This window comes from Corvus brachyrhynchos, unplaced genomic scaffold (assembly GCF_000691975.1).
Source record: "Corvus brachyrhynchos isolate BGI_N302 unplaced genomic scaffold, ASM69197v1 scaffold26, whole genome shotgun sequence".
NCBI classification, from domain to species: Eukaryota; Metazoa; Chordata; class Aves; order Passeriformes; family Corvidae; genus Corvus; species Corvus brachyrhynchos.
This window is the reverse complement of record NW_008239324.1, coordinates 13,603,254-13,627,489: the sequence shown is the minus strand read 5'-3', so window position 1 is coordinate 13,627,489 and position 24,236 is coordinate 13,603,254. Positions and strand designations below refer to the sequence as shown.

Genomic DNA, 24,236 nt, shown 5'->3' with positions numbered 1-24,236 from the left:
TAAATTCCATGGGTTTTCTAGCAAGTACTCATGCTATAAAAACTGTAACAGAGTTTAGTTTTTGTAGTTTTCTCTCTTCCTCTTTTCCTGAAGAATACATTATCTTCATATCTCTTAATGGTGTGATAGCTTTCAAATGTGTTGTTGTCTGAAGCCTTGATTAAACAAAATGGTGCTGATTGCAGCAGGGTGGCTAAATGTGGACAGAAGTGGCTATTGCAGCCTGCTCACTAAGAAGTCATTTATCAAAGTTTTATCTGATTTCAGAGGCATTAGGTTTATCAGTCACAGTTTATAAATGGCATGTCATCAGCATCAAACCGGAGCAATGCCTTGCTCAAGTGCTGCTGTAAAGCAAGTGTAAACATCCCTGCAGATGCAGTGTCCTTACCTTAGGAGCTGTGTCGTGCACCACATAGCAACCCTCAGCATTTTGTTTAGTTCTGGAATTGTTTCAGTGTTGTTGTGTTGGTGATCAGAGTTTGATTTCTGCTTCTCACCCAACACCAAAAATGTTAACGATTGAACTCTTGGTGAGAAAAGCAAAGGCATTAGGTGCAATGTGCAGAAATATGCAGTGGAATGTATTGAAATAGACAACTGGAAAAGTTGAAGGTGTTGGGGCCAGCAGGTGATGAAACTGTGTGACATTCGAGGGCAATATGGGGGGAGTTTTATTAAACCTATACATCCATTTGAGCCTAAATTAACCTTGGTGGTTTTTTAACCAGCCTAAGAAAAAAAAAAGTGCTAAACCCTCAGCTAGACAGACACCCTGACTACTCACCTGATTTTGGGGGTATGTTTTAAAAATTTCAGCACTCAATTCTGTATTTGCAAACTTAAGCTCCAAATTATTTATTAATGGTGAGAAGATTGTTTTGGACCCTTAAAAGCATACACAACTTCTTTAAGTGATTATGAAGGTAAATCTTATTGTCTGGGGAAATGACTTCTGCACAGCTATTTCTTTTATTGCTGTGCTGAATGTGAAGGCATTACTCACTTTAATAAATCCTACTGTATCTCTCAGTCTGTGTAGGCTGATATAAATATCTCCAGTTATGTCATATTACCACCTTTGTACAGCTAAAGTTACATTCTTGATGACTGGTGGCTGATAAATGCAAAACCTCATTTGGTTTGTGAGTGATTGAATGCTAACACTGTTTAGATTTCTTAATATACTTGTATTAGCATGAATAAGTAATGAGCATGCCAGGCATTTTTGAATATTTGATTGTATCTTTATAATGGATTTGTGTCTCTCTCTTTGTGCTAATGTCATTGTAACTTTGTTGGTGTCATAATTCCAAACCCTAGCAATCGATCTTTATCAGAATATCTTAAGTCAATTACCCTCTCATGGCCAAATTACTGTGTCATAATACTTTTCTTATAAAAGTATTCTGCATATTGCATTTAAGATACAAATAGGTACTAATTCTATCTGCAGTATATTCTTCATTTCCTCATCGTGGCTTCTCTGAGTGTATCGACCTGTCCCGTCTCTATAAACACATGTATGCATACATGAAACATTAAAGCTTCTCCTAGCTCTGCTCTTTATTAATAGACTGGCTGGCCCTTACTACTCAAATTCAGCCATCTCTCGTGTGCCCTAGACTTCTGCTCCTTCTAAAGGAATCAAGTCCTGATGTTTGCTGTTGCTTGGAAATCATAATCCATTATTTTGGATAGTGATTATTGTAGGAAGAAAATACTAGTTTGCCAGAGACTTCTAGTTATTCTATTACCTTAAAAAGACTTGCACCTGCAGTGTAGTGGATTTTCTTTCATTATCTTGTGTCCTGTTTGCTGACTGACATATTTAACAAGTAAAAGAATTGGAAGAAAGGCTATTTTGTTATCTTAGTAGTTCCCAAATATATATTGCTTTTTCTATGAAAACATGCCTCAAGAGAAAACTGCTGGATCAGTAATTCTGGCATGGGGCGGGGATTATCTGGGCAGGCATGGTTCTGTCTCAGTGCTTCTGAATTTATGCTTCTGTTCTGAGGTTCCCAAACAGTATTTTTGGTTATGGAAAATTCAAGACCTGTTTCGTGCACTTCTGTTCATGATAGACTTAAAACACTGCTGCTTCGTGTCAGGTGTTGGATCCATACCTTCACTGTTTCTATAGTATAGCTGAAACACAGGCCCAGCTGCTGTATTTAATTGCTGGGTTTTATCAGCAGAACCAGTATGAGCTGGAATATAGGACTACCAGTGGTGAATCTGGCCCTTTCCTTTCCTTTAAAATCAGCAAGCCAAAATGCTTCCCATTTTTTAAGCTATATTAATCAAAATGCACTAATAATCATGTGAAGCAAAGTAAGTCTGTAACAAGGCGCAAACAGAACTGCTGAATGATGGAAAACCCCCACAAAATGGGATTAAAATAAATTACTCCTGCCTGCTAGAGGCTGGCAAAGAGATAGTCCTCTTATTTTGCTCTTCAGTCCATTGACTCAGTGGCGTCTGGATTAAACTGAACTTCACAGAGTCTCTCTGATTTCTAGAAAATTTCTTTTTTTTTCCTCATCTCCAAAGCTTGGATCCATGAAGTTGGCATATCCCTTCTTTTTTCTGGAAACTTCCAGTCTGGCTTTTGCTGCAAGTTATGCCCCTGCTGTCCCCAGTGTCCTGCTCTGGCTGTTCCCGTGGGCAGGGCTGAAGCTCAGCTCTCCAAGGGCAGGACAAGCTTCCTGCCTTGCTTCTGCACAGGGTTCAGTGAGCATGTAAAGCTCTGGAACAGGGCAATTACGCAGCGTTCCTTTGCTGCCCAGCCACAGAACATCCCAAATGGGCTGTTTGCAGTCCTTCGATGGTAAACTGAGAGGAAACCCATCAGATTATTCTCTTTGTCACAAACTAACTTTGCATGATGGGCAGAGCATCTTGGTCTACTTTGTGTCTCAAAAAGAGGGTTTAGGATGTTAATAACAGTGAATTTTAATATTTTACATAATGTAATGCAGGAGAATATTGTGATTAACAAATGAGAACCTGAGAAAATGGCCCTCATGACCCAAAACTTTCCGTACTTCACTGAAGGGAGTAAAAGAAAAAGCTTCTTAAGGATTTCCTCCTTATTTTCCAGAAAGAAGTTACGGAGCATACTTGCTGGGAGAAGTCCATGAAGGTAAGTCTCCGTTTTCCTGCAGACTTAAAACATGTGCTGTCAAGGTGTGCCAAGATAAGCCCATGGGACTGTTACAAAAAGCCATAATGAAAACATCTGGAAACACCTCAGACTTCCACAGACTTGTCAGTGATGAATCCAAAGATGGAGCTTTGGAAAAAAAAGATGAACCTTCCTCACCTGTTTGCTTTGAAACTCCCACTCCACCTTCCCTTCAGCCTGCAGCCTTTATTCCCTGCTTGCATTCACACTCTGCATTCCCTCTTGCATGTCATTTGTTCAGGCCTGTTTCCCATGAATTTTTATTCCATGTTCTTATGTCCCATGTTTCAGACACGAGCAGCATGGCCTCTGGATCAGCAACAGCTCACATGGAGTTTTACAGATCTTGTCCTATTAGAACAGGCCATATATTTTGTAGTTTATTAGAGTTATGTGGGAGAATCAGAAGGGTCACATCTCCCTCTGTTTTTCCACAGAAGAAAATGAATGTGGTATAGTTCACATTGATGCCAAGTACATAATCATATTTCCCTCCTACTTAGGAAACCTTAGCCTCAGAATTTTATGGTAGATGAGCAGATGCATTGCATGGGATGTTTTCCAGATTCCTTTTTAAAGATCTGAGTCACTAAGTGTTTGCCATGCAAAGTCCTTTACTCTGTAACGTCGTCCCTGGACCATTTGAATATGCACCAGGAAACATACTGAGCGAATTAGTAGACTGAATAGCAAATTTTTAGTAAAGTTTGTCATTCAAGTTAACAAAGTGACAAGAGTGCCAAAAGAAAAAAAATCTAAATGTAAAGTCTGTTTGTACTCATTTTTGAAAAAAGCCTTGCATTTTTGCTTCATGGGGTTTGCACAGCTCTGCTCTAGGCGACGGCATCGTGTGGAGCGGCTCTGGTGGTTTGAAGGTTTCATAAACTTACTCATTTGAAAGAGTGATACATAAAATCAAGCTAGTGAACAGTTTCACAGCATTCCTAACCGGACAAAATCACTGCAACTTTTCTGCAATGCTTTGTATTTGCTGTGTTGAGCATCTCTCCATTATGCAGGCTGGATTTTGAGGATACCTTTCTTTCCATGTACTTTCCTTTTCTAAGTACTGTGCAGAGAGGCATCACTGGGTAATGTTCAGCCGTGCAGGGTCAGCCCTCAGGCCCTCATCTTTGAGGAGTTGTGTTGCTTTTAAAAAAAGTTTACTTTTCTTTACTCTTGTGTCCTTACTACCATTTACCATGCAAATACTTTCCCGTGAATGTTGGTTTCAGTGTTGATAATCTCATGTTCCATTAATTCTCAGAAGATTTCAGTGAAGTAGTCTCTGGTGAAAACTATCCATTCTTTTGTCTTTAGAGAAAGAGTTTCAGAACACTTTGTAAGCATATGTTTTTGGTGAACTCTGTTTATATGAATTTTTGGGGACAAAAAATTATTCAGAATGGTGCTTGGCTTTAAATAGCATGATAAGCTTGCAGATCACAAGAAGACTTATGAAATCAAGAGTTTTACTGTGTCCACACATCTATAACTGTCCTTTCACATCTGTTTTGCATTTTTGTATTTTCCCGGCACTTTCTGAGCCACAATTCCAATTGTGGTTTTATTAAATGAGGTAGAAATAGATTGCTCTGGGTGCAGGTGAAAGCAACATCTGGCTTGCTAATGTTATGATTGTCAGAGAATAAAGAGAGCTTTTCTCTCTGATTGTAATGTTATGCTTCTTGTCTTCCTAAAATGAAGAAAAAGAAAAAAAAGTATTTTCTTTGAGGCACTTTGTCTATGAAAGGGCTTTGTGAGGATATGCCCCTATAGAAGTTATTGAGTACCTTCCTAAATGCTAGTAACCCAAAGATACAAACTTCAGCAACGGGAAAGAAAACCTAATTTCTTAAGAAATAGGTTGTATTTCATTCATGCTATTTGAATGGAAAATTCAATGGAAAATTGAAAGTGGCATTTTTAAAAAGAAGGCTTGACAATGATCCCACTTGTGTGGTGCAAGTAAACTTCCTAATAAGCCTCCTTGGGGTCTCTGTCTGACTTCTGTGTCTGGTCGTGGGAGCTGGCAAGAGTTGGAGCAGAATGAGCTGCTCTGCCTGGTAAAACCCAGCACAGAACCCTGTGCTCACTGCTGCACCTCAGCCTGGCACAAAAAGCACCAGCACTGGAGTCACACAGAGAAAGCTCTTTCTTATTCTTTGAGGATTTATCTTTAGTGTTTGGTTTTATTGTGATTGATATCTGTCACATCTGGTGAGGAGAAATGCTACCTGCTCTTCTAGAGAATTCCTTTCTGTGATGTGCCTTCTCTTGGGGCACAAGACAATCTGTATGGCAGAGTTACAGGCCTTGAAAATAAGACCCAGGTGGCTGAGAGATGATAAATCTTGGAGTTAGGTAGTCCTGGATTCCTGGCTCTGTAGTAGCCCACTCTGTGAGCTTTCATTTAATTCCCAGCCCAGATATAAGCTGGAAATCATATCCTAGAAATCATGTACTCTTTTGTTGGATACCTTTTAATTTTTTTTTCTTTGATAAGCTGTGTTATTCTTGTAGTGGGCTTTTTTGAGAATTGTTGGGACACCATGTTTCCCTCAGATGGAAAACTTTATTTAATTCAGTAGTATAAGATGTGTTAAGTTTGAAATTTAGTGTCTGTTTTCCTTAGGAGCTTATGGATTTATATGTTAAAAACTTGTCTGGGTGAGCAGGACTCTTTTCTCAAGTTCCTTGGCAGAGTGGTTTCTCCTATATGTTTCCTGGTTGAAAATTCCTTCTCCTTTTGATTGTTGAAAGACCATTATCAGCTCTTTTTTCCTCCCATGATATAAAAGCATGTTAGGGGAAGTTAATTAACAGTCTGTCCTTTTCCATATTTAAAGATTTTAAAAATCTGTTTAGCTCCTGGGAGAAGCTTATATTAAAATAGAATATTGCATGGAAAAGCCACCTACAGATATTAGTTCTGTGGTAAAAGACACAATAAAGGAGACAGTGACTTTCTGTCTTTCTTGCTTGGGATGTATACTAGGCATTTCCATGGTGATTAGTATTTTATAAATGTCAGAGATAACCGGTCACAAGGAACTGCTGAAAACAGTAATAAGTATTGTAATAAAGACTTAAACAATTCTCCCAGTTTCCTCTTGTGATTTCACTCCCGGTGAAACTACAACTTGTGGACCTACCTGACCAAGCTAAAGAGCTCATGTATAGAGCTGAGATTATTTTCTAACCACCTGGCATTTCTATATTTTCACTTAATTTAAAAATATGTATCACCATACAGTGGCTCAAATGATATCAATACATTTGTTATAATGTTGACATCATTCATTATCAAAATATACTCACCATTTGTAGGAGAAAGTCATAATTAGTCCACAGATAATGAAAGTGGTAAATGCCACCTGCCAGTCGGTGGAGCCCTGCATGGAATACAGAGCCTGTCACTGGAGTGGCAGTGTTGGTGTCAGCTGGCAGGTTACCAGTGAGAGTAGAGCTGGAATGATGATATCGTTGGCACCATGAGTAATGTAAAGTCTATTTTGCTTATAAGCCTGTAATCTATAAAATTGAACAACTCCCAGACTGTACTTCATATCCAGGCATTTTTTTGTATTTGTACCCGGAAGTGTGTGGTACTTGGGAAGGGAAGTTGGTACCAGTTTGTCTTGAAGCACCTTCTTTCCAGAAGAAGTGTAAATGGAGTCAGTCTCTATTTACTGCTATGGAAGTGCTTCTATGCACAGATTGCATTTATTACAACAAATTCACAGTTCAAGGGTGAGGCTTGCCAACAGAATCATTTCTCATCAGAGGGATGAGCTTAACTCACACAAACATAGTTGAAAACAGTTACCTTGATTTCCAGTCAAAATCAACATTGGTAAAATCTGCGATTAAGGTTTATCTTGTTTGTTCCAGAGTGGTATCTTTTCCTAATTTGCCATGGTTGAGCATCTGATTCCTGTTGATTTCTCCTGTGATGGCAGTTTGACATGCAAATTCAGAAAAAAAGAGTGTCTTTGTGACACCAGGGTTTCCAGGACAGAACCAACACCCAGAGCCTGTTCCTGGTCTCACCATGGTGTGTAGGAACTCTTTGCCAGCTATATAAACATCTTATAAGTGAAGAAAACACTTGTAACTTGGGGCTCCCATATTCCGAACTCTCATTTCATCTTGTCTGAAGCAGCAGTAGTAACATGAATATTTTACCTATTTTGTCTTTTTTTCTCTGCTGTGTTTAGTTTTATCCCTTTTATTGTTGGCACCATATGACTTACAAGTGTGTTCAAAATGCCATTCTATATGGTTTAATCTCTCTGGTCATTACTGGATTTGAGTTCTTGTAACAAACCAATTGCTCTTAGTAGTTTCCCCTCATTATTAGATATTTGATGTGATATTTAGAACCTTGTAAGCTTAAGGTTTTGAGGCAACAGTAACAAAAATAAAAATTACCTCATCTCTTTTGATTGTTATGTGCTCTGCATTAATTCATACAATGGATTTTTTTATACCAAAGTTTTCTTAAGATATGACAAGTGATTATTTCTTTAAGTATGTACTCTATCCATTATTAAATTGATTATTCAAATCTCATTTAAAACAAGAGGCCAGATGGCAATATTCCAGTATTTGTTGCTACTAGCAACCAAAAGCCCCAAACTGAATGATTTTCCATTTTTCACTGTGGATGAAGGGATCTCTTCATTTTACATGCAATAAAAGAAGCTGCAGCTCACCAATTATGAAACCAGATTGTTATACTAATACTTTATAAAAATCATTCACTGACATTCTGTTACACTTGTTGATGACCTCCTGAAGTATGTGATCTAATTCTAGGTTGTTAACTTTGTTACCAATTATAATTTCTAGTTAGAATAATACTGTCATGAAAGGGAGGCTTTTTTTCTTTTTTGTTATATCTTGCTCAGATTATGAGACTCTTAATTAATGAGATTAAGGCTATTCTAAGAAAGTATAAGAAAAAATAAAATTAAGATGGACTCAGAACATAATTTACCTGGTGGCTGGTACATGTGATTCAAGTAAAAGAAATGTATTTTGACAGTAAACTTTAAAGTGATATAAAAATGGCCCTTCAAAAAGTAACAACTGGGGAATGAGTGATTAATGTCTCTTCAGAAGTACCTGCAATTTAAAAAATGGGGTCTGAACCAATACCTAGAACTTACTCGATGTCTCACTTGTTAGCATTTAGGAGTCCCAGACCACTTTGGCTAATTAGCCAAAAAACCACAGTGAGGCCGGGACTCTCTGGGTCTCTTCTTTAATGGGGACTTGCTGTGTAATGGCAAAAAGTGGTGTCAATCTGACTTGTTAATTAGTATCACAGAAGTGATAATGACAATAATAAAGACAAATATGCAGAAGCAATTTCTTAATTTTCATAGAAGGGGCCGTTTTGCATACAGCTAATTTCTTCATATGCGCTTAAGTGTCTCAACATGTTTCCTACCTATGTGAACCTTGTCACTACAGATATGAAAGCAGGGTATTTTAATGATACCCTGTTGAAGCTCTGTTTTGGCAATAGAATTAAATGGTCTTGAGGTGTGTCTGTTACTTCTTGTTTGTTCTTGGCTCCCTGTGAAATGAGTAGTAAAATTCCCACTGACTGTGGCACACTCCACTGTCCCAGTTTTCCTGGGTTGCTTTATAGGCAGTAAAATTTTTGGTCAATGCATTTCTGCAAAAGTTTAAACACTATATATTTCATTCAAGTATTAGATATACTTCATACAAGTACTAGATATACTCTATACAAGTTATATTTAGTGCTATTAATTACATGCAACTTGACTTTTTGCTCACTCTGGGTAGGAGGTAAGAAAAGGGTTCCTAAATGGCAGGTGAGAGATTGCTTAATGTGCTGTTAGGAAGATCTGAGAGGTTGTAGTAAAGAGTCTAGCACAAGAAAGGAAAAAAGAGAGGCAAATATGAAAGTATCCTTTTGTTATTTATTGAACTTAGGAAGAGATTTTAGTAATTTAAAAATTCTCACAACTTTTGAAATAAAATACTTGGTTAATAGTAAACATGCTCAGTTCCATAGCCCAGGGGCTATTTATACTCTGGCAGTTTCAAGAAACAAATATTAGCTTATAAATGTAATGATAGCAAAATGTGCTAGCATACATGTTAAGTTTCTAATCAAACATTGCAAAAATTCATTAATCAGTATTTCATAGTTCATTACAGTCTGACTAATTTTGAAATCCTTCATGTAAATTGATTAAATGTCTTCAGTATTCAGATAAATGGGCTTTTGTTTTAAGCAACCTTTACTGTGAAGTCCATATTTCTCTAGGATTGAGTTCTGGTGACATTTGACTGTCATGTGTGACATACTAGACAGTTGACATTTCACCCCTTCTCCTTCCTTTCCTCTCTGTTCCAAATATCTCATTGGCCAATTGTGAGAAAAATATTCTTAAATCTTCTTTAGACGTACCAGGTCATGGTTAGAAAGTGCTCCATCATCTGCTGTCACCAGTCACACCAAAGTCTTTTTCTTTTGTTTTTTTAAATAATACAACTCTGCCTGTGTTTGAAGGAACTGTTTTGCTGCATAAACAGCAGACGTGAACACTTCAGGTTGGTGATCAAGCCTTGTTCTACGCAAGACAATACACGTGAAAAATACTCTGAGGTCAGCAGCTGGGCTGCTGTGTGCACAACCACTTAACCAGGGGAATTGTCCATCCCTGTACCCCCAGCCCTGTGCAGTCCCAGTAGCCACTGCCCAATTCCAGTGCCTAGATGGATGGGCACAGCTTGGTTCCCTGAAAGGAGAAGAAAGGCTCTGCTTTCACTGAGCACTGTAAGGGCTCAGATTTTACAGTTTTATGTAAGACTGTGATGGGAGATTAATGGAGCTACTGCAGCACATAGTGCTTTTTATTAGAGAGACCCCATTCCCTCTGTGTAAACATCCAGCAGCTCATCTGCATGGCAAGTGTGGAGAGCAGTCTCATAGAGTCTTCTGCAAAATAAATCCTTGTGAAAGCAAAGTGCTGGCTGCAAAATAATGGCCATGTTCTTGTTTGCTTTACTGAACAATTGAAAATTTTCTATTGTGAGTTTCTGCTGTGGATTTTCAACTGGCTTTTCAAAAGTGTTCGTCACAGTTTAATTATTTCAGAGCTCATACAGAGTGAATGTAAGGGCCCAAGGGTGGCCAGCATGTATTAAGCTCTCAAGTCCAATTCTGACTGAAGATGTTTGTTGGTCATTTAGCTCATCATTGTGCAGTCTCCTGTATCCAGAAAAAGGACTCACTGTCTTCTCTTGAGTATTTTTTTTTTAAACCTAGTATACTTTTTTATGCAGATAATCATGCCTGTGCTGAGTCTTTTTGCTGCCTTTTGCATCAGTTTTGTCAATGTATTTGAAGACTTTTAGTTTTGAGATACATACATGAACATTTCTGGATTTTTGAGCTTTTTAGTCAAAACCTTTCAGTCAAACTCTTTAGTGTGATTCAAACTGGGATACTGTAGGTCACTAATTAACCCATCAAGTTGCTTTCAGCACTTCCCAAGAGCAGTGTTGTTTGGCAGAGCCTTTTTGAGATAAAATGAGTGTTGAGTTCTCATTCATCTGAAGAGTCTTGGTTGTCCCTTGGAACTTGTACTATAAGAACCATAGAGCAAAGCCCAGTAGATATGAGCCATCTCATAGATGTATCTGCTTTCCTCCTAATAGGTGTAATTCAAAGTGTAAATGTTGGATTCAACTGAAGGAACCTGGGAGGAGTTTAAGGTGATTTCATCATAATCTTTGACCAAGCTATTAAAATGAGACTTTTAAAATGAGGGGTTAGGTACTTAAGTGAAATCCCTTGGAATATCTGAGCTGAGATGCTCAGTCTTGTCTCTTGCTGGATTTTGATGTACAGCTGATACCATGAGCTGTCAGAGTTCATTGGCATTGTGGTCAAAAATGTTCAGGGAGAGAAAGGCATTATTCTCTTTTTCAAACTTCTCTTTTTGCATACCCTTTGATCTTAATAGTAAAATTTCATCTGTTTCCTGTCAGTCTAGAGAGAGAAAAAGGAAAAAACTGGGAAAGGACTATTTCAAGTAAATTGTTTTACACTTAACAGATTCCAAATTACATTTATTTCTGCAATGCTATTCCTAGGAAACATTTTATTTAGCAAATTAATAAATCTTTCAGAAATCACTTACATATGATAGTTGTATTCCGATTTGGTGGTTTCAAGAGTAAATTCTCCTTTAAGGTTTGCAAATCTGATTTCCAGTGGTAATACTTTTTTTTTAATCTTCAAGCAGCAGCCTGATCAGTAACTGTGCAGTAGTAAGTGCTTCAGCCTCGTTTCCTTTTGTAATTTCATAGCTGATGTCTTCAGTAAAGATATTGTACTTACAAGTGTAAGGTGAACAGAATACAGAGAATACACCTTTGAGTTACCTGGGAGAGATACCAGTGTGTACGAGGGAAAAAATATTGAAGCAATAGGTACTTTTACCTAGCTTTTATGAACATGAAGTTTTGAAACAGTTTATCTCTCACTTCAGTAATACTTGTGTCTTTCATAAATCATATTTACATATATTTTATGGAAAAATAGCTCCCCTTACTGCTTCTATAATAAAAGAGTCTTTACAAATCTGCTCCCTAATAAATTAAAAGTAGCTGGCCACATCTTTTTTAAGAATCATAAAGGGGAATTAAGTGCCCAGCTCCCATTAACTTTTGATGATGCCTGAGAAAATCTGCAGAAGATTTCTCACAGATGCCTCCAAAACTAGTGGTTGAGAGGGTATTTTGATTTTAGGAGCAAGAAATTTGCTATGTTACACTCTTTTTGTCCCAGAGAGGGTCATTGTTTGGTGATGTGCCCATGCCTGACACTGTGGTGTTTTTTCATGTTGACATTCAAAACCTGCTTTCCCTTTCCTGGTACTGGCTTTGCCATTGGAGGTGGCTGTGTGAGAGCAGAGAGGTGTAACTTCCTGCTTGTCTGGTCACATACTGTGTGCCTTTGAGCAATTATCCATTACCCCAGAACTAGTGATTTTATTTTCTTTGACTGTAAATATGCTTGTTTTGGATCATGATATGTCTATTGTTTCTTACTAGTGCATTTTCAAGTGCTCTGTAGCCACACATTCCATGGGCCAGCCTCTCCTACCAGTGTGAAATAGGGAAATCAGCCTTGGGTAAAGAAAAGGAAAGTCTGGGCAATGATGATGCTTAAAAGTGTTCTAGCCAAGCCACAAATTCCCAGTTTCTTACCTGGTTTGTAGTGGAGCCAGGCAGTGTTATCAAAAAGAGAGGGGAAGCAGTTTTGGACAAGTCTGTAGTAGAAGGTGGCACCCTGGTTTCTTCCAGGTGTCTAAAACGTGAAAGGCCATCCCAGTTATGTTCAGGGGTGGTATCTGTTTGCTTTAGGAAATAAAGTAAAAAGCTATAAAAATCATGAATGTTTTGTTCCCTTTCTCCACTGATGAATTTTCTGCCCCACAGTCCCGTGTCTGTTTGCATCACTGTCTTCTGGTATAAATTGTGGAATTATGTTGCAGAGAAAGGATGGAAAGCACCAGGCCAGAGTCCCTCATGTTCTGGGCTAAGTCTGAGTAAACCCAGCTCCACAATCTCAGAGAGGCTTCAGGTTTTTCGTGGCTCCCCTGCCATCACTGAATGCTTTACCCTTGGTGATGGCAGTAGCTGCTGGAAACGGGGCCACAGTATAGAAATAAAATTGCTGTAGTTCTGTAGGCAATGAGCTAAAAATGAGCAATCATGGCCTAAAACAATCTACAGACTTGGGGAGTAGAATATTCCAAATGGTTTAATTAAGTCTTTGTGCAGCTGAATCATTGATCCAAAGATGAGTGTCTAAAAAAGGGTTTATTTTCCTGGATTAAAAATTATGAAGTAAAGTAAAAGAAAATAAAAAATGGAGGTTTGCCTATAATTAAGATTTCTTTATGTATGCTGGGATTTTTTTTTTCCTCTTCTCATCAGACTTCAAACCCGTTAAACTGAAAAGCAAAGAAAACCACTGAAATCTACTCTATGTGCAGTACCCAATAGTTTGATTTGAATTAATTTGCTTTGGAAATTAAAGTAAACTAAAGGTAGTTTTTCAAATAAAATCAAGAGAAACTTTGCAATTTAATGGTGATTTAAATACTTTTTATCCTCATTTATACTGGCAAATTTGAGCTGGATTAGGTAGGAGGACCTATATATTTAACAAAACATTTCTCAAAAAATTAAAGACAGTGTCATTTAATCAAACCTAAAAATTACTTTCTGAAAATATTGTCAATACACTAATAAGAATTATTTTAAAAGGTTTGGCTAGACTTTGAATCTAAGCAGCTAACATTAGACAAGGGCTACATAAAGACTATGTAAATCCAACTTGAGTTTCCATTATTAACCATTAATCTTAAAATAGATGAATCCACAGACACTGGAATCATACACTGATAATTTAATATAAATGTATTAGACTTGCTAATAATAGTCTGCCAAGGACTGTTTAAGCATCTGAAAAAAAAAAAAAAAGGAAAGCACAGACCAATCCATAGTAATAAAATAATTTTAGACAGCATCTTAGTTTGGGGAAATATGTTTTCTGTTGCAGAATTTCAAAAGATAAAAATATTTTTAAGTGTTCTCTTTATGCTTCTATTGTATTTTTACTTTATTGCTGGTGATTTCTACTTTTGACTAGCTAATGGGAATGTATTTTTTCTCTGTATTGCTATTACCTCTTCCTGCTACTTTCCAGGTCACTAATTTTTCTGCTTAGAGTTCGTTCTGCTTAGACCGATATGCTGTCTTTTTTAATGAGGTTATTTCTGGGTTATTAGCCTTCCTGTTATATGATACCTTATGTGAAAGATCTAATTGATGTAAATCAAACATAGCTTGCAGAAAAAAAATCAAAATGATCCTTTAGATATTTTGTAGTTTCATGTGTATCTCAGAAATTTTGTGTTTAAATCTACTTTTTAGACAAGAGGGTTATATGTGGCTAATAACACAAATAAATCTTTTTTTATTCATACATTAGCAGGTTCAAAGAAGTGGAAATTGAAGAAATGCATTGGCATTTTGGTTTGCTGAATAAGCTTTAGATGGAAATTGCACTGAAAAGTATTTAGTGGGAGGGGTTTAATTGTACAGTTCAATAACCTCAGTAGGATTTTTTTATTAAAGCACTCTTACATAAGCCGTTAAGCTTTAGGTTAATTTTTACTGTTATGTTTTGGTTATATTTAACAACAGAGTTTGGAAATACAACTAAGACTCTGCTACACCTTGTTAACACTTTTAAGTGGATTACATGTATGCTGCCTTTTTAGAATTATTTTTGTTGCAAATTTTGTCATCAAAAGGATTGTGTTGTTATATTACACAAGTTAAAAGCTCGTTGTTTTTGTCATTTTGCTTGTGGCAATCCACAGTGTCAAAGGGAGCTGTGTGTCTTTTGTATAAACATCATAACTATATAGGAAAAGAAAATGGGATTGATGCTTTTTCACATTGGCTTTCCTCTCCTTTGCAATCTGATATTTTTTTGCCTCAGCTGAAATGTCCTGGTTTAGGGATATGTGAGTGACTTTTTTGTATGTACTGTTTTATATTCTTCTATAGTACCTGTGTTACATGTATTATGTTTTACATAATATACACAAAAAAGACATGTTTTTTCTTGCAAAAATATCTGGCACAATATAACTCAATTTATCTAGCTGTGAATGTGTAGATCTCTATTGCATTGGATTTTAATGTTTTCTTGCCAGCTGTCATGGTTTTTCTTTATGTTTTACTTTGCTTATGGTTTAGTGTTGGATTATTTAGCAGTGTCAACCCCTGCTGCCACACCTTAGTTCTATTTAATGCATGTACAAAATTGTTTTTCATGCAGAAAACTGGGAAAAAATCCCATTTTCATCAGCTTTACGGATCCCTAACAAGAGACAGTCTCTAATAAAAAAAAGCCTTTCAAGCTAATAAGATACATTTTATTTTGCTTTTGCTCAGAGCTAGCAAGCTGTCCATTAGTATTCCTGAATCCCTAGAATTATTTTATTTCCCAAGAACTTGAGAAAATTCCTGGTTTGGAGGAATACAAACATAAACAAATGTTGGAATATTTGCAAAAACCTGTGCTGATGTTCTGAGCACACTTGGAGTCAGTGAAGTATTTTATGGAAACCTGAGCAGTGTAATCTGGAAACTAATTATATTTATTTATTTTGTGTTTTCACACAAAGCTTCCTGGTGAATTTTTGATAAACAGTAGATTGTGTGAGAAATTGTAGTCAGTAAAAATATACATAATAGAAAATCACATCAGTCTAAGCAACAATTTAATATTTATTTTCTTGTTGCTAGTGAATGCAGAAGAAATCACAACAGCTCAAGTAAAGGCATTTCCCTGCTAAAGGTGAGTTAAGTGAAATGATGATGATAACGTCAGCTGATTTCCAAGAAGCCAGAGTATTGTGGCTGTCAAAACCCAGACATGTTTTGGCAAGCAGAGTTTAGGTGTGTTAGGTTCTAATGTAGAGATTTCCAGCCCACCATTTGGATGCCACAGGTTTAAATTACTGGCATTACTTTCACTGACGTAGTTTTCCCAAAAGTTGCTGCATGGTTCATGAAATTTGAAAGTATTGACATTCGTGTTGTTTAATTTGAACTAAGGGCCTCAAAGAACATAGCTAAAGATCTTGGCAGACTGCATTTGATGAATAAACTGAGACATGGCAATTTATTTTCTTCAAGCATGTAAATTAAGGGGAAAAAAGTAAAAAAAAAAGAAAAGTCAAGAAAGAAAAAAGCTGACACCTGGAATTATCTGGAATTCCCTCTGCAACATAAAGTTAATCCAGACTGACATCTGCTTGGGAAATCTTTTTATGGGTACATCTGATATAAAAAAATCTCTTGGGAAAGGTGTTGGACAGTGGCATTGTTTGGCATGTCAAACATTGTATTTTGTGTTTCTAAAGCTACAGAAAAGTTCCTACACTGGGTAAAGGTAAGTGATGTCGTGGGTTTTCTACAAGGTTCTTCCTGCAGCCTCTTGCTGCTCTGTGGTGCTGTGACTACCAGAAGGTCCTTTGCAGAGTGCATTTGTGTTGTGCCAATATTACCTCTTCCACATGCTGCCATGAAACCTCTTCCCAGCAGAATCCCCTTCTTCAGCAGTTGTAGAGGTGCAATGCAGTGGTGAATCCTCTGGGTCTGGTATCCAGGAGCCTTGCTGGAATATCTGGTTGAGTCTTATATGTTAATCCGAGTGTGAAATTGCTCTACAGGTTACAACAGAAGCAGAAAGTCTTTAATCCTGAATGGCATATCTTCCAGTTTTAGCAATGTCCAGTCCTCAGGAGCCTGTGCTTTGGACTCCATCTGGAGCCAGAGTGGTTCAGGGGCTCGGGGTGTGTTGTCCCTGACAGGATCTGAGGAGCCTGTTGGAAGCCTGGGAGAACCTGAACAGAGCTGGCTGTAGCAGTACCCTGCTCAAGCTGCATGTACAGAAATAGGCAGAAATTAATGAGTCTTGCAGAGACCTTGGTCCTTAAATATTGCCATAGCAGGTGTCTGTGTGGAAGGTGTTGAGATCTACCAACACGATGCAGTCAAAACTGCTTTTATTTCTTATTCCTGGCTAGATAGTGCTCTCCACTGAGGAAGCAAAGCTGAGATACATGGCCTTAGCTGATGATTGCTAAGTAGCACAGTCCTAGGGGTGGACAGGATCACTCTGGGACTTGGGAGATCAATATATCTGCAAAACCTCAAAAGGTGAATCCTTGTAGAACACTCTGTGTGTATGTGTGCATTTTACCTAAAATTTGAGCTTGCAGGTATATCCTTTGCAATATAACATAGTAAATCCTTTTCTTCTGTATTAGGCTTTGTGTTTTACTCCCTGGAGGAGCTCAGTTTTGTTTAGCTTGGGGCTGCTTGGCCACAGATAACAATGTATGATTGTCTAAAAATAGTTTATTTATCAAGTTCTACTAATTCTAAAGTTTATCTGATGATCTATTATTTTAAGAGTCGTATATTGACAACAAAGGCTGTGGTAAAGTGCTGCTAGAAAATAGGAAGCTTTTATTTATGCCCAAGTGTCAATTTGCATTCTTCTATATCTTTTCTATTGCTTGCACACATCTACATGCAGTCACCCAACTACTGAGTCCTGGTAGGTCCATGCATTGCTCGGTGACAGAAGACAGGCACTGTAAAACTTCCAAAGCATGTTTCCATCTCTTTCTTGTCACAAAGGAGGTGGGTGGCAGACTGTCCCCAAACTGGCCTGTTAAGATCACAAGAAATGGATCTGAAATCATCCTCATAATGCTTGATGTGGGAAAATGGTCTGAAGCAGCAAATATTAGTAGCTTTTTTGTCAATAGTTTAACTGAAAACAAGTGATGGATTTCTTAGTGCTTTCAACTTGTATTTGTTGCAATTGCTAGTGGTATTAAATGGATAATTTACATTTGTCTGATATTAGGATTTGGGTAGTATTAATGTTTGGGTCAAACAAAGTGGATTTATTCACAATATGTGGGGAGGAAAATGGTGATGTGACTTTGTTCTTTCCTTTCCACACTTTTCTGATCCACATTGAAACAGTAATGAAAAAGCATACGAGTGATTGGTTTTTTTCTTCTATAATAATTCTTGTTTGAATTCCTTAGATGTTTTATTACTTTGGGTATTGAAGAGGCAGCTTGTTCGTAACTCAGAGTCTGCCTTTGCAGGCCTTCAGCCCTCTTCACATGCTTGAAGGAATGCCCAGTAAGCACCACACTCCTCTGCTGTGGAGCATGTGCTTTCTCTACATTGTAGATTTTAAGAGGTTGAATCTTCAAAGCTGATCGTGTAGCAATTTTTGCTTTGTTTTCAAACAGAAAAAAGCTATTCCCTTTCATTAATATTCTAGTCCTGGATATGTGCAAAAGGTTTAGGGCTCTGGGCTTAAATGAGCAGAGGATTTGTGAGGTTCATACACTTAGAGTTTCAATCTTACAGCAGGAGTGATGATTCAGGAAATGTCATTCATGTTTCATCTACTGCTAGAAACACTTTTGTCTTTCAGGTGATTTAAGTTTCAAATACATTTCTGGACATTTGGAAGGAATCCTGTATTTCAGCCTGCTTCCGTTCCTCTCAAGGAAATCTGTCTCTTCAAAGGGTGTAGTAGGGGGCGTGTTTACGAGCTCTTTAAAGTTTGAAAGTGTTGGTGCAAATATCTTGGGTCTTCAGAGTTCAGTGGTGAATCTTTTTTGTTTTGTTTGGGCACAAAGGAAAGGAAGTTGCTTACCAAATTTATGGAAGTACTTAAACATGTGCTTTTTCAGGTGTGTGAAATGGTTGGCACTTACATCCAGGTCTATATCACAATCTAACAAACCTTTAATCCAGAAGAGTCTTTAAACCACTCTTTCTGAGTAATTTAAATTGTTGTATCTGCCTGCCTGTAAAAGATGGATAATATTACCATTCACCTGGGAACAATCTTCATTAATAAATTTGGATGAAATTCCATTCAGTCTTTTCATCTGTGCTTGATACAGAATTCTGCAGGTGCAGTCAAAGGTGAAATTGGGAGGGAAGAGGAGGAAAAAAGAATGTCTAACTTCATAGTAAAAGGTTTTTCCCTTTAGTTTTTAACATTCTGACATATCACTTTGTCTGATTGTTCAATGTTCCTACTACAGCACCAAAACTAGGCTTTCAACAGGCTCAGACAACATCAAAAGTGAATATTCTTTTTCCTCTGTTGAGAGTAATTAAATGCAATAGAGATTATCTCAAACTTGAAAATGCAGGCTGTGGTTCAGAACTGGGATGTACAGTTTTAGAGTATCCATCTTTTTGTCATTTATATTTCACAAGCATGTAAAATTCTGGGAATTCTGCTTCATTACTTCTGTAATTTATGTACATTATATTCCAAAAAAGAGTAGATAACGGAAAGATCTCATCCGCCTGTTGGTAACCAAAATAATCAGAATCTAAGCTCCTCTGTTTAAAGCAAGATTCAGTAATCTGGAGCAGTCCTGAAGATCAGGTACCTTACTTTTGTTCGGTTCCCTACTTGCAGAAATAACAATGAGAAGAACATTTCATTTTCTGCTTTGTGAAATTGTTTAGTTTGTGGTTATAATGCCTTTAATTTCAGAAATGCATATCCTTCTCCAGTCAGATAGCACCTCTGTGCCAAAGCGTGGCTGTTGGAGCCCCTGGTTTTGTGCCCTGTACACAATATGTGTGTTGTGCCTGTCCTGGCAATCAGCCCTGTAGGAAGCTCCAGGAGACAATGCCGTGAGCAATCTGGAATGACTTGCAAGTTGTTGTCTGGCATGTGGGTTGATTTGTCAGCTAGAATTACCTCGGGTTCATGAGGACACCCAGAGAAGTCATCCTCCTCTTAAAATATGCTGAATTTCATTTCTGTGAGAGCTGGAATGAGAAGGGCTTCTACTACTTTACAAATTTGGTTGAAATAGGCCAAAGGTGCAGTGGTCAGTGGCACATCAAAGATGGGCAGAGGTGGTTGCAGAGGCCTTGCTTTCTTAAGGAGGGTGGTTTCAGCCTTAGAGAGTTTAGGAAGTAGTGAAATATTTCTAAAACTTTAGAAAGAAATTTCCATTATATTCATTTTACATCTGATAAAATGATCATTGCATCCCCCTCCCCAACCTGGATTCTGCTATAGTGAAGGGACAGAGGAGTCATTTGATGAGCATATTTAGTCTTTAAGTGTTTTAGAACTTCAGAATCACCAGCTGTGGGTTCATCTATAGATGATGAAGACTCAAGATAATTATGAGTGTCATGTGAAAGCAGATTCTACTTTCTTTGAGTTTATAAGCTTAACAATGTGAATATTTTAATTTTTCTCAATATTTTCTACTGCCTTCTATCGAAGATACTGAATGGAGCAAATTATGCTACATGCCCCATGAATGCCAACTAGTTCTTTATCCACCTACCATTGGAATATTATGGGTCAATTTAGCAAGATCGTTAACAGACACCATTTTTATTCCCCTTGCTCCTATTTCAAATCCCTGAAGATGAATTCTTGTGCAGTCAGTTCAAGATGTAGATGACCAATTTGTTGTAATTCCTAAAACAGTGTGTTTAGAATTTATGCTAGCTATGGCTCAGCAGTGCTCAGCATTCCCAGATTCCTTTTCTTTACTTGCATGGGTTCTGAAAGGAAACAATATTCATTTTGGTTAACCTGTCTTTTAAAGATAATTAATTCATATTTAGAGCATTCAGAAAAAAATTAACTAAAAATTAGATTTATTTCAAAATGTTTCCTGGGATCCTGGGTTTTATTGCTGTTTTGTACTGTGTGTACACTTTTTCAGAATGCTGCAGTTATTCCACCACCATGTAACATGTCCTGCAACTCTTAGAGATATCCTGGGAAAGTCAATTCTACCTACTGTTTTTTTCTAGATTAGATTGGTTTATAAATTGGTCTGGAATGTGAATTTCCTTCTCTAGTGTGGTCTTTCATTAAAAGCTATCTTTACATCATGATAAAACTTTTCTTTAAAAAACAAAATACTTAATTTCATTAATCTGTTTAGCAATACCAATATAATGAGCCATAATATTGATTTTTTTACTAAGGATTTAAAATCTCTATTTCTTTCCACAGAATTAAATGCTTCAAACTGATACTCAACCTCCTTACAGTCCCCTCTTTAATTTAGTTGTTATAATTAGGCATTAACTGGTGTCGGTGGTATAGCCAGTTACAAGCCATTCTGTTCTGCTTGTCTTGATTATCACAGTTTGGATGTAAAGTAAATTAGAATGAAAGACTATACAGTCCAATTACAGATAAAAGCAGCAAACTCTACTGCTGTAATTAGATGCCAGTACTATTTTTCTTAGATATTCTATCTCTGAGGGCATTTCTTGTAGCTACTTTGCTGAAGCTAACGTTTAAAGATTTTATAAATGCTTTGTGTCTTTGTTCCATCATCTTTGCTCCTTAAACTTTAGTGGCGTGTTTTGATGTGCAGGGTCTGTGTCTATATATTCCTTGCCCATGATTCATTTTTATTTCAAGCTGATGTAATGTATTATCCATGTTATGAGTGTGTGGACCTTAATAAGCAGGAGTGTTAAGTGGTTATCATCCATGTGTTCAGACCTTTCCAGTGAGGAGGTACCTGCTTTTTGCCTCAATGCAAAATAATTCCACCTGTTTCTCCTCTGTCACAGCAGATGAGAGTGGCTGTGCTGAGGGTTGTGCTGTCTCCCACCTGTGTGACTTCTTCACCAGGACAGTTCACTTCACAGAGCTGCTCTTAGTCTCCTGTACACCTCATTGACAGTCACAAATGTTAAATGGCACTTCCCAGAATTATTCATTAAAAAGAGTTTTTTCCTTCTTGGGATAAGGGGAAGGAAAAAACCCTCAGCAGGCATGCACTCAAGGTCATGTAAAGTTTCCTGACTCCCGTATCCCACAGACCAGCTCTTATCTTCCTCAGGAATCTCTATAATCTTCCTCAGGAATCTATATATGCATGCAAGCATCCATAAAAGAGCAAAAGACAGCGTAGATTGGATTGGCATTGCTGTCTTTTGCAGAAAAAAGTTGGCTTCATGAATGGCAAAAAAGCTTTAGCTCCAAAATCACTGAAAAGTGATGAAACAGACAAGAATTATGTAATCCTCAGCAAGGTCACTGTAAATACGACGTTTTTGGTACTTTTACTTGTAGACAGTTGTGCTAAAACAGTTTTTAAATGCAAGGAATACTTTATGCCAGCAAAAAATACAAACTCTGCTGTATTAATCTTTTAAGTCCTCAAGTTAAAAAGGAAGTACCTTTCAAATACTTTAGGGAAAATCTGGTGTTTGCTGTAGCTGATCAAAAGCAGCTGACGGAATAATTTTTTTACTGAAAAATTCAAATGTATAGTTTTGTTATGGGAAAAACTTAAATTCAGTTAACATGTTGCTGGAACACTGCATCCAAATAATTGGCTTCAACGATTTTGTTTTGGCAAAGTTGTTTCAAGTCCTTCCAGTGCATTCTAAGTATTACAATTAGTGAGTGTTAGTATTACATGTGCAACTCAATGTTTTACATGCTACAAAATCTAAAACTATTTGAATCAGAGTAATTTTGCTAAAGAAACAATATTTTCACATGATTTTTTTTTGGTGGGATAATATTTTACTAGGAAATAAAAGAATCGTTGTTTTGTAACAATTGCAGTTCCATTTTTTCAATTGAAATAATTGAATAGCTACTTATTGAGTAGTTTCCCAGCTCTTTAGCAACCACTGATGTAAATTATGTCACTGACTCTACAAAGTGTTATTCTGTAAAGTCATAAAATACCATTTATAAATGATAAAACTTTCAAATTAGTACAAATTTGTATCAGTAAGGATAGTACCAGAAATTATCTCAAACAAGGAAAATGAGGAGTATATTGCTCATTACGTGTGAAATTTTGCCCAGTGAGAGTGCAGTCCACCTGCTTGGATGTTAGGTCAGTGTCACAGTGTCTTAGGGATGAACTAAACCTCTGGAGCAGAGCTAGGGAGTCAGGCTGTACCACTGGTGACTGAAATGGCAGCTACAACTCTCCCACACTGTCCGAATGACATGCTTGAAACATCAAAGGCTTCTGTGTAAGAGCTCCACAATGGACTTCACGTTGTCTGGAGACAGGAAATTGAAGGAAATTATATGTGAGTATCATGATATTAGAGACAATTATTGGGCTGATGTTATAGCTGGTAGTAAAAGAGATTTGGAAAAAGTACTTGTATTATTGATGTTTCTTCCTTACATGCTGTGTTTAGGTATGGTTTTAATGTACCGATAGAGTGTAAAAGACTTGCGTTGCTTGATTCTCTAGGGTAAAGTTAATTGGTAATTTAAACAAAAATGGTAATCAAAAAAACATTTAGTCAGTTGCATTTTTTAAAGCAATGTTAAGACTTCCTGTTTCACAGCAAAGGTACAGAAAATTATATATGTTGATTTAAGGAGATTCAGTTTTACATGATTAATTTTCTAAAGATCATTTAAGGTGTAAGCAAAGAATATATTTTCTTGTGAAACTAAATTGGTCCGACCCCTCGCTAATTTTGCCTACAATTAGTTTGGTGTAATTATCACAGCATACAATTTAGTCTGCTTCCACAAAAAATTATTGTTCACAGGGCCATAAAACTCTTTAAAAATTGCTTAATGAACAACTCAGCCATGAGTATGTCTTAGAAGATGAGAACTGCTATTAAATATGTAGAACATGAGGATGTAATATGTGTACATTGCACATAACAAACTTGGTATAAAACCAACCTCCTGGGCACTCTACAGCATGGAAGAGTATCATGAGATCACAAAATAAAAGGCTGTATCCAAACGTATCAAGTTGAAGCAAGACAACACGTGTAAGCTAAATCCTGGTATCTCCTGATTTCTGAAGGCTTGGATTTTCCACCTTAACATTATCTTACTATGAACTCAGGTTTTGTTTTGGTTGGTTTTGTTTACTTTGGTTTGGTTTTTTTGATGGTGGTGGTTTTTGTTTTTAATGGAAGTGGTGCCATCATTCATATGTAGGGTTTTGACTGAGTTATGTATTAATAGTTAAGGTAAAATTGATTGGTGTCACTGCTTCCTAAAGCTAGAAGATCCACATGCCAAGCACCAGACATGGTGATTTTAATTTCCTTTTTTCAAGTAAAGGAAACTGATCAAACTTCTGCCAGTCTTGAATCATCTGGCAGTCCAGAACTGAGGATCAGTCCACAGCGAGAATATTCAGACCTGTACAGACCTATAGAGCATCTGTACATTCACCAGGATTGTCCCACATCATATTTTTGCTGCATAAATCCACAGAGTTATCTTCTGCTTTTTAATGCTTATGCTTTGCTCATAAGAGAAAGTAAATCAAATTTCTTCTGTCATTAATTCTTACAAACACTAAGGAAATTTTTCTTTTATTTCCTGTGTAGACAATGGTAAAGA

At 37.1% G+C, this 24,236-nt stretch overlaps 1 long non-coding RNA gene across 4 annotated transcripts in view; it reads left to right on the top strand.

Annotated features, from left to right (window-relative positions):
• LOC108448368 overlaps nucleotides 1-24,236 on the top strand; it is a 132,865-nt gene that overhangs the window by 52,602 nt on the left and 56,027 nt on the right. For all 4 annotated transcript variants that reach the window (XR_001864268.1, XR_001864269.1, XR_001864267.1 and 1 more), the window contains exons 5-6: nucleotides 3,107-3,148; nucleotides 15,575-15,626. This is a non-coding gene — a long non-coding RNA (uncharacterized LOC108448368). The remainder of the gene's footprint in view (nucleotides 1-3,106; nucleotides 3,149-15,574; nucleotides 15,627-24,236) is intronic.